Here is a 13,781-nt window from a genome sequence, read left to right as displayed (position 1 = left end):
CAGTACCATGCAGATGAAGCAGCACAGACATAACCACCTATAGTACACATGATCCCCTGCATAGTTTGTCCCCATATTGCCAAATGATCGATGGATACCTTGCAGAAACAGTACGCTACCTGTAGGTGTACAACACAAAGGCCTGCACTGCCGTACAAACTACCTGGAGTCGATCCACATATTCAATACAGATGGGCATACTGGGCATGCTCACACAGAGAAATGCAGGCAATGTCAGTCAACAACATACTGAAAGGTCATACTGGGCATGCTCACACACTTAAACAAATGAAGGCCATGTCTGCAAACACCAGTGAACCAGGCATATCTGGCAGTCGCACATGTTAGTGCAGACACTCCTCAGTATGCACAACTCATCCTTTGCACACACAGTGGATAGGAATACAGACATATATCTAAGGGCAACACTCTATAATAAGCCAAAGGTAGACATACATAGATGTGTGGAAGAGGGTGACTGTGACAAGGAGCCATCCAGGCCTGTCCCACCCAGCACACAGCCAAAGGGCTACAACCACATGAGATTCAGATGTCACTCACTCTAGATACTAGCCACTAGTATCTGTCAGCATTATAGACTATGTGGTGCAATTGCTAGCTGTGCAACATGACTGTACAAGGAAGTAGTCATCTAACAGCTGTATACACATATCTGTGAAATATGACCTTGTGTGTGCCCGTATGAGGTGTGTCAATCTCTAGATGAATCGGTTATGGCCCATACACACACACTGCCCTCACCATAGCCCTACTATGACAAGCCTGCTGAGATAATCCACTGTGAAATACACCTTTGGGGAAGTTGTACCCCAGTAATCTCCATGGTGCATCCTATAACTGTGTACTGCTGTAGTGGGATAAACTAGTTATGTAGGAGTTCCAATCCCAGACATGGCATTTGTGTGTGTATATATGTCATCCACCTTGAAATACACCTCTAGGAAGGTTGTTACCCAGTAATCTCCATCACACATCTCTTAACTGCGTACTGCTGTAGTGTGATAAAATAGTTAGGTAGGAGTTCTAATCCTAGACTAGGCAATTTTGTGTGTGTGTGTGTGTGTGTGTGTGTGTGTGTGTGTGTGAGTGTGTGTGAGTGTGTGTGAGTGTGTGTGAGTGTGTGCGTGTGTGTGCGTGTGTGTGCGTGTGTGTGTGTGCGTGTGTGTGTGTGTGCGTGTGTGTGCGTGTGTGCGTGTGTGTGTGCGTGTGTGTAGAGAGAGCAATGCATTTTAGGCTAGTCACACTCAACACAATTCAAATGTTCTATTTTGGCAATCCTGCTGATGGCATTCACTGTGAAATACACCTTTAGGGAAGAGGCACTCCAGTAATCCCTGTGGTGTGTCCTATAACAGCGTCATGCTGTAGTGTGATATAAAATTCTGGTAGGGGTTCTATTCCCACACATGGCAGTTGGGGATGTTTTGTGTGTGGTTCTATCTCTGTGTAGGGAGCAATGCATTTTAGGCTAGTCGCACTCAGTACAATTCAAATGCCCTACTTTTGCAATCCTGCTGATGTCATTCACTGTGAAATACACCTTTGGGGAAGGGGCACTCCAGCAATCCCCATGGTGCATCCTATAACAGCATCATGCTGTAATGTGATATAGAACTCTGGTCGTGGTTCTATTCCAACACGTGGCAGTTGTGGATGTTTTGTGTGTATTTCTATGTCTGTGTAGAGAACAATGCATTTTAGGCTAGTCACACTCAGTAGTACAATTCAAATGCCCTACTTTGGCAATCCTGCCGATGTCATTCACTGTGAAATACACCTTTGGGGAAGGAGTACTCCAGTAATCTCCATGGTGGATCCTATAATGGTGTAGTGCTGTAGTGTAATATACTAATTAGGTAGGAGTTCTAATCCCAGACATGACAGGTGTGTGTTTGTGTTTGTCATTTGTATTCTGTCTGGCGGTGGTTGTGAGTGTGTAACAACTGGACTCAATGTGGAGTGGGTTTTGCAAACTTATTATATTGTGGGTCAAGTATATATCACAATGTCCACCATACAGAGATAACAGATGTGAGATAGCCGAGAGGCTGGGGTGCAAATCCATACCCCTAAATGTGACATCAATGCCAGCTGAACAATGTTACCAACCCTTGTATTACCCAGGGAACACTCTCAACCCATGTCTCATACACACACACTTGCCTAAGCAACAGCCGCTATGTTGGTAGTACCCTGCATACTGCCCACTGATAGTAACCAAGGTGTGATTTCAGTGGGCTACAGAGGGCATGGCACCCTGTCCATCAGTCCAATATGCATGTACCAACAGTGCACCTCCCCTATATTCCTCACTGGACATCTGCAATACCTGTGGTGCCATCCAATGTGAACCACAAAGGACATATCATGCCTGAAACACATGCCCTGCATGGACAGATGCCACTGACACCAGGGAATATTGGTATCATGCTATCAATGTAGGTGCAGGATCAATCTGCTGTCCATTAACAGTTCCTGCCAAATGAAGCCAGGACTGGCACATCTGATGATAACAATCTGTGTACACAACATGGGCCAGACACCCAAGTTACAGTTCCACATGTCACTGTACATGCATCTGGGAGGTGTGCACATCCCAGACACTGTCCATATCATGGACTAAGGAACACATACATGGCAAGCAATGCAGAGCATTGACCACAAGCAATAGTCCCCTAGGTGACGGGATGGTGAACACAATACCCACCTGTGTGGGCAACTCCAGACACAACACCCCGAGCCACAATGCAGACCATTGTCATGTGGCCTGATGCCAAGGTATACCCATCACCTAATCTTGTATAGCTGTCTGGCACTGTCATCCACAACACACCCATGAAGCAGTGCACCCATGCATGTCAATACTGGCACCCATGTCTGTGTGTGTGGTGTATGATGCGTATGACCACATTCACACTCACTACAACCCTCATTGGCATAGTGAAGCATGCTGTCTGATGTCAGACACCTCCACATAACCTTTGCATATATAACCTCTGTATGACCCCTGTGGTGCATGTGATACATGCACAGTACTGTGTTGTAGCAATCCCACTAGTGATGAGTTGTATTCCTGGCAGTGCCAAGTGTGGCAATGTGTGTGTGCATCCCTGTGAGAGTGTGGCTGTGTTGACGCTGACACCTGTTCTTATGGACAGGCACATGTACTACACCTACTACATAGGTTCATAGGTTGGTACTAGGCTATCGGCCCAAGGGCCTATACAAGCCTAGCCATAACAATTCTATGGATATTTCTTCCCACAATATTTACTTCCCTGGACCCCTGTCTAGCAGGGCAACTGACATGATCCCCAGAGTGAATTTCCTATCTCCCATCCAATCGTCAAGGTTCCTTTTGAAGAGGGCCAAGGAGGCACTCTGCTTGACATGTTTGGGCAGTCTATTCCAGTGTATGGGGAGTCTCTGGGTCAGGAACCTATCCCTCCAGCATGTTTTGTTCATTGTGATGACAAGGTTTAGATCCCTGGAGTGTGTGGCTCTGAGGGATTGGGATGTCTTTAACTGGAGCATGTCCAACAGCTCAGGGTTTGACATGGACTTGTATGTTAAGCAGAGATCACCTCTGAGTAGACGATGTGCTGTAGAGTATAGCTGGAGTTTTTGTTAGATGGTCAGCATAGGGCATCTGCTTTAGGCCCGTGATTCTTTTAGTGAGGTATTTCTGCGGCCTTTCCAGATGTTGCAGATGTCTTGTGAGGTACATACCAAATGCTGCATTGTACTCTATAATGGGTCTAATGAGGGATGAGTACAGTGGGACAATGACCTCCTTTTTTCTGGATGAAGAGCCCTTAGTGATGAGGTGTGCCAGATAAAAGGATTTTCTGACTGTTGTGGTGATGTGGTTATCGAAGGTGAGACCACTGTCCATCTGTGACCCTAAGTCTCTCATCACACTTTCGGTGTTTAGTGTACTGCCACCTATGTGGTAATTCATGGGTACATGTTTTTTCCCAAAGGGGATAACTATACATTTCTTGGCATTAAGCTTGATCCCATGGCTCTGGCACCAAACATCTGTTTCTGTAAGGCCCTTTTGTAGAATATCCACATCATTTGGGGATTCATTAATGGCTTCCAGTTCACAATCATCTGCGAACTTTGTTAGCCAGAGTCCCTTAGTGTTGGCCTGTACTTCAGAGAAGTAGATGCCAAACAAGAGTGGTCCCAGGACTGAACCTTGAGGTACTCCACTTGTCATCTGTCTGGAGCTGGATTTGGAGTCAGCTACTTTTATAGTCTGGGTTCTGTCAGTAAGCCAGTTGGCAACTCATCGAGTGAAGTAGGGATTTATGCCCAGCTTAGTAAGTTTATCTATGATTCCAGAGTGGGGGATAGTGTTGGCCTTGGCGAGGTCCAGATAGGCTGTGTGGATAGCCTTACTCTCGTCCACAGCTCTGGAGACTGACTCAAAAAAGTCAATCAGGTTCAGGAGACAAGACTGGCCCTTCACAAACCCTAACTGGGTGGAGTCCAGTGTTTGAAGGTTGCCAATGTCTTTGTTTATAAGTTCCATGATAATGTGTTCCATGGCCTTGTAGATCAGGCTTGTCAGACTGATGGGACAGTAGTTCCCGGGATCCAAGGTGGATCCCCCTTGTGGAGTGGGATAACTGTAGCTGTGCGCCACTCAGTGGGCACGAAGCCTGAGGTGAGGCTATGATGAAACATGACACTTAGGTGAGGTGCCAGTTCATTTTGTAGTTCATGTAGTACACAGCCCGGGATGTCATCTGTTCCCATGGATGCTGTATTCTTATCTTTGGAGAGTGTAGTTTATCCCTGTGTGACCATGATTACTGGAATTTCGCAATATTTTGGTATTGAGATGGGTCCTTTAGGGGGTGAGAGGGGGGTGAAGTTGGCACTAAATTGATCTGCCAGGATACTGGCAATATCCTTGGGATCATTATATTTAATGCCATTCTGTTGTAGCTCACAGCAGATCTGAGCATTGCCATTTAGATTCTTGACATAACTATAGAATGCCTTGTGGTTGTCTTTGGAATCTGGCAATTTTATTTTTGGAACTAGCTTTGGAGGATTTTATGAGGGATCTCAGCTTCTTACTGAGGCTGGTAAGGGAGTTGTTTGCATTCTGGGATTTTCCTCTTTTCTGTAACAGTTTCTTCCTTCTGTTGTATAGTTTGCTTATGGCAGGGGACCACCAGATTGGCATCCTTTTTTTGGAAGAGAGTGTCTTGGTTCTATTTGGGATGGCATGGTTCATGCATGAGTGGATGTGCTTACGCAGTGCCTTAGTGTAGGATTCAGCAGTCAAACTTTCAGCTCCCGTCTGCATGAGTGTCATGATGTTTGTCACTTCTGACTTGAGTAGCATGAAGTTGGCTTTGGAGAAGTTTTTTTACAGAGGTTTCCTTACTGGGGGGTGAGGGTGGGATGAGGATGTCAAGGGTGATTAGCTTATGGTCAGACCTGACGAATGAGGGGGTGACCACTGGTGTGGAGCATCTATCTCCCATGTTGGTAATGACCATTTCTAGGATATTGGAGCCCCTGGTGGGACAATGGGTTAGTTGATCCAGGGCATTGGAATTTATGAATTCCAAGAACCATTGGGAAAAGGTGTTAGTACCCAAGTAGTTTTCCCAGTTAATGGCAGGGTAGTTGAAATCACCCAGTATTAGGATGTTTGGTTGTATCTTAATATTTTCCAATATGTTTAGAAAGGTGTAGTGAGAATCTTGGGACATGGTGGGGGATCTGTAACAGGTTGCAATTTGGATTGCAGTCTTACCTAGTATTAGTTGCACCTGGAGAATTTCAGATGCATTGTGTTGAGCAACTAGCCTGAAGGCGTGAATATCCTTGGTGAATATGGACACTCCTCCACCTTTAGTGTTTCGGTCTTGGTTTGGTGGCCAAAAACTGTGGTAAGAGTTGCAGCCTGGTATTACAGGGGTGCTCTCTGGAGTCTTGAATCAGGTCTCAGTTACTGCACCGATATTGATGTTCTCCATTTTTAGGAGTGCCTTGAGAGAGTGCATTTTGAGGTTTGGACTTATAGCATTGAGTAGCATTACTTTCAGATTTTGCATGCTTGTATCTGTTATGGTGGTGGTTTTGTCCTTTGAACCTTGCCTAAAAAAGGCACTATAGGGGTGACAAGAGCTTTAGCCAGTAACCTGAATCCCAGGGGTGACAGGTACAGACCATCTCTGGCAAAGCATCATGGTTTGTCGATCATGTCATCCCAGGCAGACATATTCTGGATCCCCTTTGAATGACACCAGAAGCTTAGACAGTTGTTGAAGTCAATCATTTTGTTATTATACTGTGATATCATTCTGGATGAAGGCAGGATGCTACTCAGGGCTAGGGTCATACCTGCCTGGGTCCCATGATCCGAGAGCCCTTCCATGTCTCTTTTCATGTAGTCCAGGGAGGTACATCTCAAGTCATTCACTCCAACATGGACAATGACAGAGTCGCATTTGTACTTGTTGTGGAGTGACTTGTGTGCATGCATTATGTGGCGGATCCTGGCACCCGACAGGCAGCTGACTGTAATTTTCTCCTTGTTCAGCCTGGTGAGTGGGACATCAGTGTGACTGACTATAGAGTCACCTATGACTAAAGTGTTGGGTACATTTCCTTGCCTTAGGAGCTGTTGTTGGGTGGCACACTGGTGTTGTGAGCTATGTGTCACTTTGGTTGTGACTGATGTTTGTTTGCATTTCAACTTCGGAGGTCCTTGCTGCTTGGGCAGGTTAATGTTAAGGGCCACTGCATATGTGGGTTTAGTGTTGCTATGTGTGGGTGTTGGTGTGGGTTTTGAAGGGCTGTGTGTTGCTTGAGGTGTAGTGCAGGTGTTAACCTTCTCTTCTTGACTGTCTAGCACGATCTTGGCTGGAGAGAGCTTTGCTTCCAGTTTGGCTATGTAAGTGCATCTCTCGCAGGTTGTAGTGTTGGGTGGTAGGAGGAGACGGTTGTCTGTGTATATTAGGCAGCTGCTGCATTGCCCCAGTATGCCCAGATTCACCAGGTGGACAGGAGAACTCACTGGAAGCTGACCCTTGGACATGCCTGCTTAGGTGCTTTTTTTGTAAAGTACAAGAGCTGTTTTCCTTTGCCTTTGCAAGGTACTTTGCAATTATAGGCTGTTTAGTGCCTATGATTAATTTCTCCTTATTAACAAGGAAAGTTGAGTGCTTGTATCAGTTTAAGGCTTCCTAGTGCTTTTCAGCAGGTTCTAGAGCAAGTGTTAGTCACAGGGGTTCAGATTTTAATGCTGCTACAGAGAAACCAGCTTGTTCTAAGGGAAAATATGAAGAGCAGACTTTCTGGTACCTGGAATAGTTTAACTGTAGCCCTGCAGTTCTGCACAATGTGAAAAATTCGCAGACACATGTGTTTTTAAGCCAGAAAGTTGAAAGGGATAGAAATCAACCCAAAATGGCAAATAAAATTACAATTTCAGTGCTGGAAACCACTCCTCTAGTGTTAGATAGGCAGTACAATGCTTACCACTCCCACTGGTAAGCAGTAGGACTTCCCTCTACCACAGCAAGGTCTGGATAGCTCTGAACACAGAAAATAAAGTCCTGAAACCAGCAAAGCCTGGGATCTGGACTATACTAGCTAGGGAAGGTGGGAAACGAGCAAACAAGATAGTATTTTTTTTGTTAAAACAGGCTAAACAATACAATAATACAGTAAATAAACACAGAAAAAGGCAAATGCACTTAAGTGTGTAGCCCTAAACAGTAAATGCAATTAAAACTCTACAAAATTAGCAATTTAAAACTTTTTAAATGAAGCAAGGGAAGTGCACAACTGAAAAACAATTTAAGAGGCAGTAATACAGTAGAATAAGTTGCTAGTCTACATATACAGTAAAGTCTATATATACAGAAAGCAGCTAAAACAATACTAAAACAATTCAGATGCAGTGCAACCTAGAGCACTTGAGTTGTAGCAATATTAAGGCAAATACAGTTTTAATAAATGCACTGAAATATACTCTATATTTCCAAAATGTTTGAGAAGCACAGTCAGAACACAAGGAGATTCAGGCAATGTTTTGTTTTTTTAGAAAGGGAGAAAGGAGGAACAGAAGGAAAGAAACTAAGTGGTTTGACCTTCTCAGATGTTTTCTTTGTATTAGGTAGAATGAGCTAATGACACTAGACTGGGAGGAGTGCCCAAGATCATATTTAGAGTAGGGGAGGGCAACTACAAGGCAAGCAGGTATAAAGACAAGATGCCAATAGGGAGAAAGGGTGGGGAGCTTTAGTCAGAACACACTACAGAAATGTTTATCACTTCAGGCAGAAAACACTACAGGCAGTGAGCCAATAGCTATAAAATACAGTAATAAAGAATGCAGCAGACAAAAGCGCTATAAATATCTAGAATAACCAGTAACTAGTAAAAATAAGCAAAAAAAAATCAGTCTACTTATTGTTAAATATCACAGATCAGAGTTTTAGTCAGTGCTCCTTCTCCAGTAGCTCTGTGTGGGATGGCAGAAAACACTCAAGTTCATTTCTTAAGTAACAGAAAGTTGAAACCTGAAACAACTTTAACAAAAGCTCAAAAGAACCAGTGAGGTGCTTTCTCCAAACTGTAGACCTGGCAACCCCAACCAGCAATGACCACAGACACTACACTCTCACTGTTTAGCGCTTTCATCTGCCTACAGCAGACTTCTTCAGAACCACCTGATACCAATTAATTGGTTCAATAAATAGCTTGCTTGGCGCCAAAAAAGCTGCCCTGCACAACCTCATTAAAATAACAATTATAAAAGTATAAAAAATCATGAATATACTTGATAAATTGTATGTATTCTATAATTTTAAAATTTTAAAATTACTAATAAATATATGTGAATAATAAAACATAAAAACAGGAGGTGAAGCAGTCGAAAATAGCACCAAAGCACCTAGCCCGATAATTTGTTGAACGCAGCTTTATTAAAATCCAGTAGCGTTTTCGCTGCCAAAAAACAATTGCAGCTTCTTCAGAACAAACAAAAAAGTGAATGTTAGCACCAAGTATTTCAAAGAAAGTCAGAGGTGTGGCATTGACGTCACTTCCTCTAATGCGCTAAATTCACTTTAAACCCACAATCAGCGAGATAAAATCTGGCGTTTACATCAACCTGAAAATGGAGAACATAAAATTCATAAAATTACAAGCATAATATTACAACCCTCATATTAAAATGAAATCTAATTTAGATTCAAATAATAAAATTAAAAGCTATCCAGTAGTGTGAATATAAATATATTCTAACTTACATCTAGTATAGAAAAACTTCTTTTATAACTCGAACTCTTACACTAGCTCACACTAAGGGATAATCACCTTAACTAGTAACATATCATGATGATTAATTGTTATAAAGAATATATAAGAAATTATGGGAAATGAGAATTAAGGTATTCTAAAAATACTATCTCATATAGCTTTTTAACTTTAGGATTGCTGCAATGTTGCAATTCTCATTTAGACCTGGGTCACTGAATGCATCAAGTCTGATTTGCCATTCCAGTTCTCTAAGTTCTAGCATCAGTGTAAGTGGGCCACCTCTAATGCTAGATGATATATGGTCAATGGCCATAAAATGAAATTTATGGCCAGGATTTCTGAAGATGTGTTTTGATAAAGCACTATCCATTTTTCTGGTTCTGGTTGCGTAATTGTGCTGGTAAATCCGCTCACGGAATTTCCGGTCGGTTTTACCTATGTAGAATCTGGAACAATAGTCACAAAAAGCTGCATACACCACTGATTTGGTCTCACAGTTGATTTTGTGGTGAATTGTGTATCTTTTATTTCTAATGGTGAATGTTTCACCTGATTTTACTAGACCACACCAGTTACATGAGCCACAGCTAATAGAACCCTTATACCTAATAAAGGAGTTCGTAGAGTGGTTTCTTTGTAGGATTTCTTTTATGTTGGTCCCTCTTCTATAACCACTCTTGGGCAAGTCCCTAGTTTATTCGATAAAAAGGAATCACTATTAATGAGGTACCAGTTCTTACAAACAGAAGACCATATTAGTTTAGATTCCATGTTGAAGGTAGAGATGAAGCTAGTTGGAAATTTCTTATCCCCTTTCTTCACTGTTTTATTATCTAAACTGTTGGAAATTCCAATTTCAATTTTGTTCCCGCCTTCTACACCGTCAGGTGCCATGATGGATACATTCAATTGCATATTTTCATCCAAAAGTGTCTTATAAAAGCCAATAGATCTCTTAGTGTCAACTTCTTCAATTATCATATCAACAAGGGTTAATGGGTAACCTCTATTGGTAAATAGATCTCTCAAGAAATTGCATTCCTTTTGGAAAGCTGTGTAAGTGCTGCACATTCTCACTGCTCTAACCACCTGTCCCTTGATGATAGAGTGTTTTTGTTTATAAGGATGGAAACTGGAGAAGTGCAACAATGAGTTGCAATAGGTTGGTTTTCTGAAAACCGATGAACATAATTTTCCTGTTGTTGAATCTTTGACCAGTTTAACATCCAAATAATCAATCTCATTCATGGAGAAGTGATAAGTGAATTTAAGGAAAGAGGTTGTTTGATTTATATACTTAACTAGGGTTTCCGCTCCTACAGCGTCACCCCGAAAAAGAATAAAAATGTCATCAAGAAACCTTGTATAAAAAATTAGGTGGTGTTTAAATTCAGGATGATCCAAAATAAACCTCTTTTCCCAAAAAGCCATGAAGAGATTTGCAACACTTGTACCATAGGGAGACCCCATAGCAATTCCTTGTTTTTGAAGATAATGTGTTTTATCAAAAATAAAGAAGTTGGAACTTAAGATTATATCCAAAAGTTCCGTAACTAAGTCAATGTCATTCTGTGGGGCTCCCAGATCTTTCAGTAATAGTCCTATCCACTCAGTAGCTTCCTGGTGTGGAATAGAAGTGTAGAGGTCCACTACATCGATGGTTAAAAAGTTGTTTCTTGAATCATATTCAATATTGTTGATGCTAGATAAGAGAGACCAAGAATCTTTACATACAACTGGAATCAATGTGATGTATTTAGAAAGGATATTATCAATCAGTCTGGCAGCAGGATGGGTCATTGAAGACCTACCATCAATCAAGGCTCTCATCGGGGGGTTCCCAAGATCTTTGTGGATCTTGGGAATCCCGAACATAACTGGTACTTTTGGGAAAACGATGTCGATAAAGGTATACGTGTCGACATCTATTTTACCTGCTAAAAACAGGTCCCTATAGTAGCCTCTATTTCTTTTATAAGTGAGATTCATCTCATTAAGGGAAGATGGGCTGTACGCTGGAGAATCCAATACAATGGACATTTTTTCAACATATTTCCAATTATCCAGAATTACCAATCCACCCCCTTTGTCAGGCTTAATGACTCGAACAGGTAGTTGACTGAGGTGGTTCAGAGCTTGACTTTGCTCCTTAGTTATATTGAACATAGAAGAGTTATTGTTGTGTTTACCAGAGCTGAACAAATATCTCAAGTCAACTTCACATGCTTTTTCAAAGGTAAGTAACCCTGTATGGAGGGGTGGATTGAACACACTGGACAGTTTTAAGCCAATGTGAGGAGCTTGGTTTTCATTATTGTGAAGAACGTCAAGATTGAGCCTTCTGACAAAACATTTCAAGTCCTTAATTGTTTCAGTTAAATTACAATACTTGCTCGGAATAAATGTGTTACCAAGACTCAATAGTTCAATCAATTCAGGGTCAAGCATTATCTCTGAAAAATTGTAAATTTTAAAGTCGCCTTTCGTGTTAGATAAAATTCATGGATAGCTCTCTCCAGAGACGTCTTCGGGTATGGGAGGGTTAAATGATAGATTCCCTTCCAATAAACCAGAGGGCTTACTGATTCTGCCCTCTTTTCTTGTTCTGAGGATATCTCTGTGGCTGTGGCCCTAAAAAATGATTGCTGTTCTTTCTTGATCTATTGTTCTTAAAAGAGTTGTTCGAATAATTGTTCCTACCATTGTTGAAATTCTTTTCTTTTAGTCTATTACCACATCTTATTTCATTGCTTGGAACTTCACCAGTGTCTTCCCTTATGAAATCATTGTCTAAAAATACACCCTGGTCATTTAGGGTTGTAGGATCTACTGTAGAACCTCTGGTGGGAGCCTCCTTTGCCTTAGAAACTTGTAATTTGGGATAGGCTTGATTTTGTTGATATGCTGTTCTATCCCTTATCAGTTTCTTAGATTTATTCTGTTTTAGTTTCAATAACAAAGAATCTATACTATTAAAAATACGATTGTAGTCGTATTTATAGTGTAGAAAGTCAATATCAGATTTAATGTCTTCATCCAATGCATTAATCTCCGTTGTGAGTTTATTAATATTAATTTTGTAGTGTTTAATTAGTAGTTCCAACAATTGTATGCCCTGTTGTTGGAACAAAACATTAAGGTCAGTGAAAAACCCTAAATCGTTGACAAGTCCTGAAGGTGAAAAACCACTACGTAAACCCTTTGGGATGATGTTTTCATTAATGCATTGTTGGAAGTAAGAAACTTCCAGTTGTAACTTTTTTACTTTCAATAATTTCAAATCCAACAATTTCAAATTATTCATGATAGTATCCTTGAAGTCATTTGTTGCTCCCATAGGCAGTCGCTCCGCAGAGTCATTTTGCGAAAAAACAAAAGGTTCTAAATTGCTGATCCATTCTGAAATAGGCGAAACTCTGATAAGCCCTGGGTCGTCTGATCTATTACGCCCGTTGTCACCTAGGTTGATGTCCGTGGTGTGGGGGCGTTGAGCATTAGGAATAGATCCATCATCTAGTGATACAGTTGTGCCTGATTGAATATTCCTTAGTACTGGTTGACTAGAAGGTTGAATTCTGCCAGCATTCCCTCCATCAAGGCAATCCATTCATGAATGCAAAGAGTCCAATCTTTGGGATAAGTCCAGCAGCAGTGCTCGAACATCCAGGTCAGCTGAAGGTGTCCTGGAACCTACTGTTCCAAAAATATTCGGTGTGCTAGGACTGCTTGGACCTCCTGTAGCCATATCACAAGAGAAACTGTTGAAGTGAAGCGAAACAATCAAACACAAAAACAGGAGGTGAAGCAGTCGAAAATAGCACCAAAACACCTAGCCCGATAATTTGTTGAACGCAGCTTTATTAAAATCCAGTAGCGTTTTCGCTGCCAAAAAACAATTGCAGCTTCTTCAGAACAAACAAAAAAGTGAATGTTAGCGCCAAGTATTTCAAAGAAAGTCAGAGGTGTGGCATTGACGTCACTTCCTCTAATGCACTAAATTCACTTTAAACCCACAATCAGAGAGATAAAATCTGGCGTTTACATCAACCTGAAAATGGAGAACATAAAATTCATAAAATTACAAGCATAATATTACAACCCTCATATTAAAATGAAATCTAATTTAGATTCAAATAATAAAATTAAAAGTTATCCAGTAGTGTGAATATAAATATATTCTAACTTACATCTAGTATAGAAAAACTTCTTTTATAACTCGAACTCTTACACTAGCTCACACTAAGGGATAATCACCTTAACTAGTAACATATCATGATGATTAAGTGTGAATAATAAATATATATAAACAAATGAATATACATGTCAAAAGTAAAAACATCTACATAGAAAATTGTACATAAATGTGAATACCACTACTAGGGCTCAATAGCAAAAAGAGTATAAACGTAATGATACTTGTGATTATACTTGTGGGAATATAGGTGGTACGTTAGTATTAC

This window comes from Protopterus annectens, chromosome 2.part2, assembly GCF_019279795.1.
Source record: "Protopterus annectens isolate FY-2018-M chromosome 2.part2, PAN1.0, whole genome shotgun sequence".
In the NCBI taxonomy this organism is placed as follows: Eukaryota; Metazoa; Chordata; order Ceratodontiformes; family Protopteridae; genus Protopterus; species Protopterus annectens.
The sequence above is the reverse complement of the archived record's forward strand: the minus strand, read 5'-3'. Positions refer to the sequence as shown.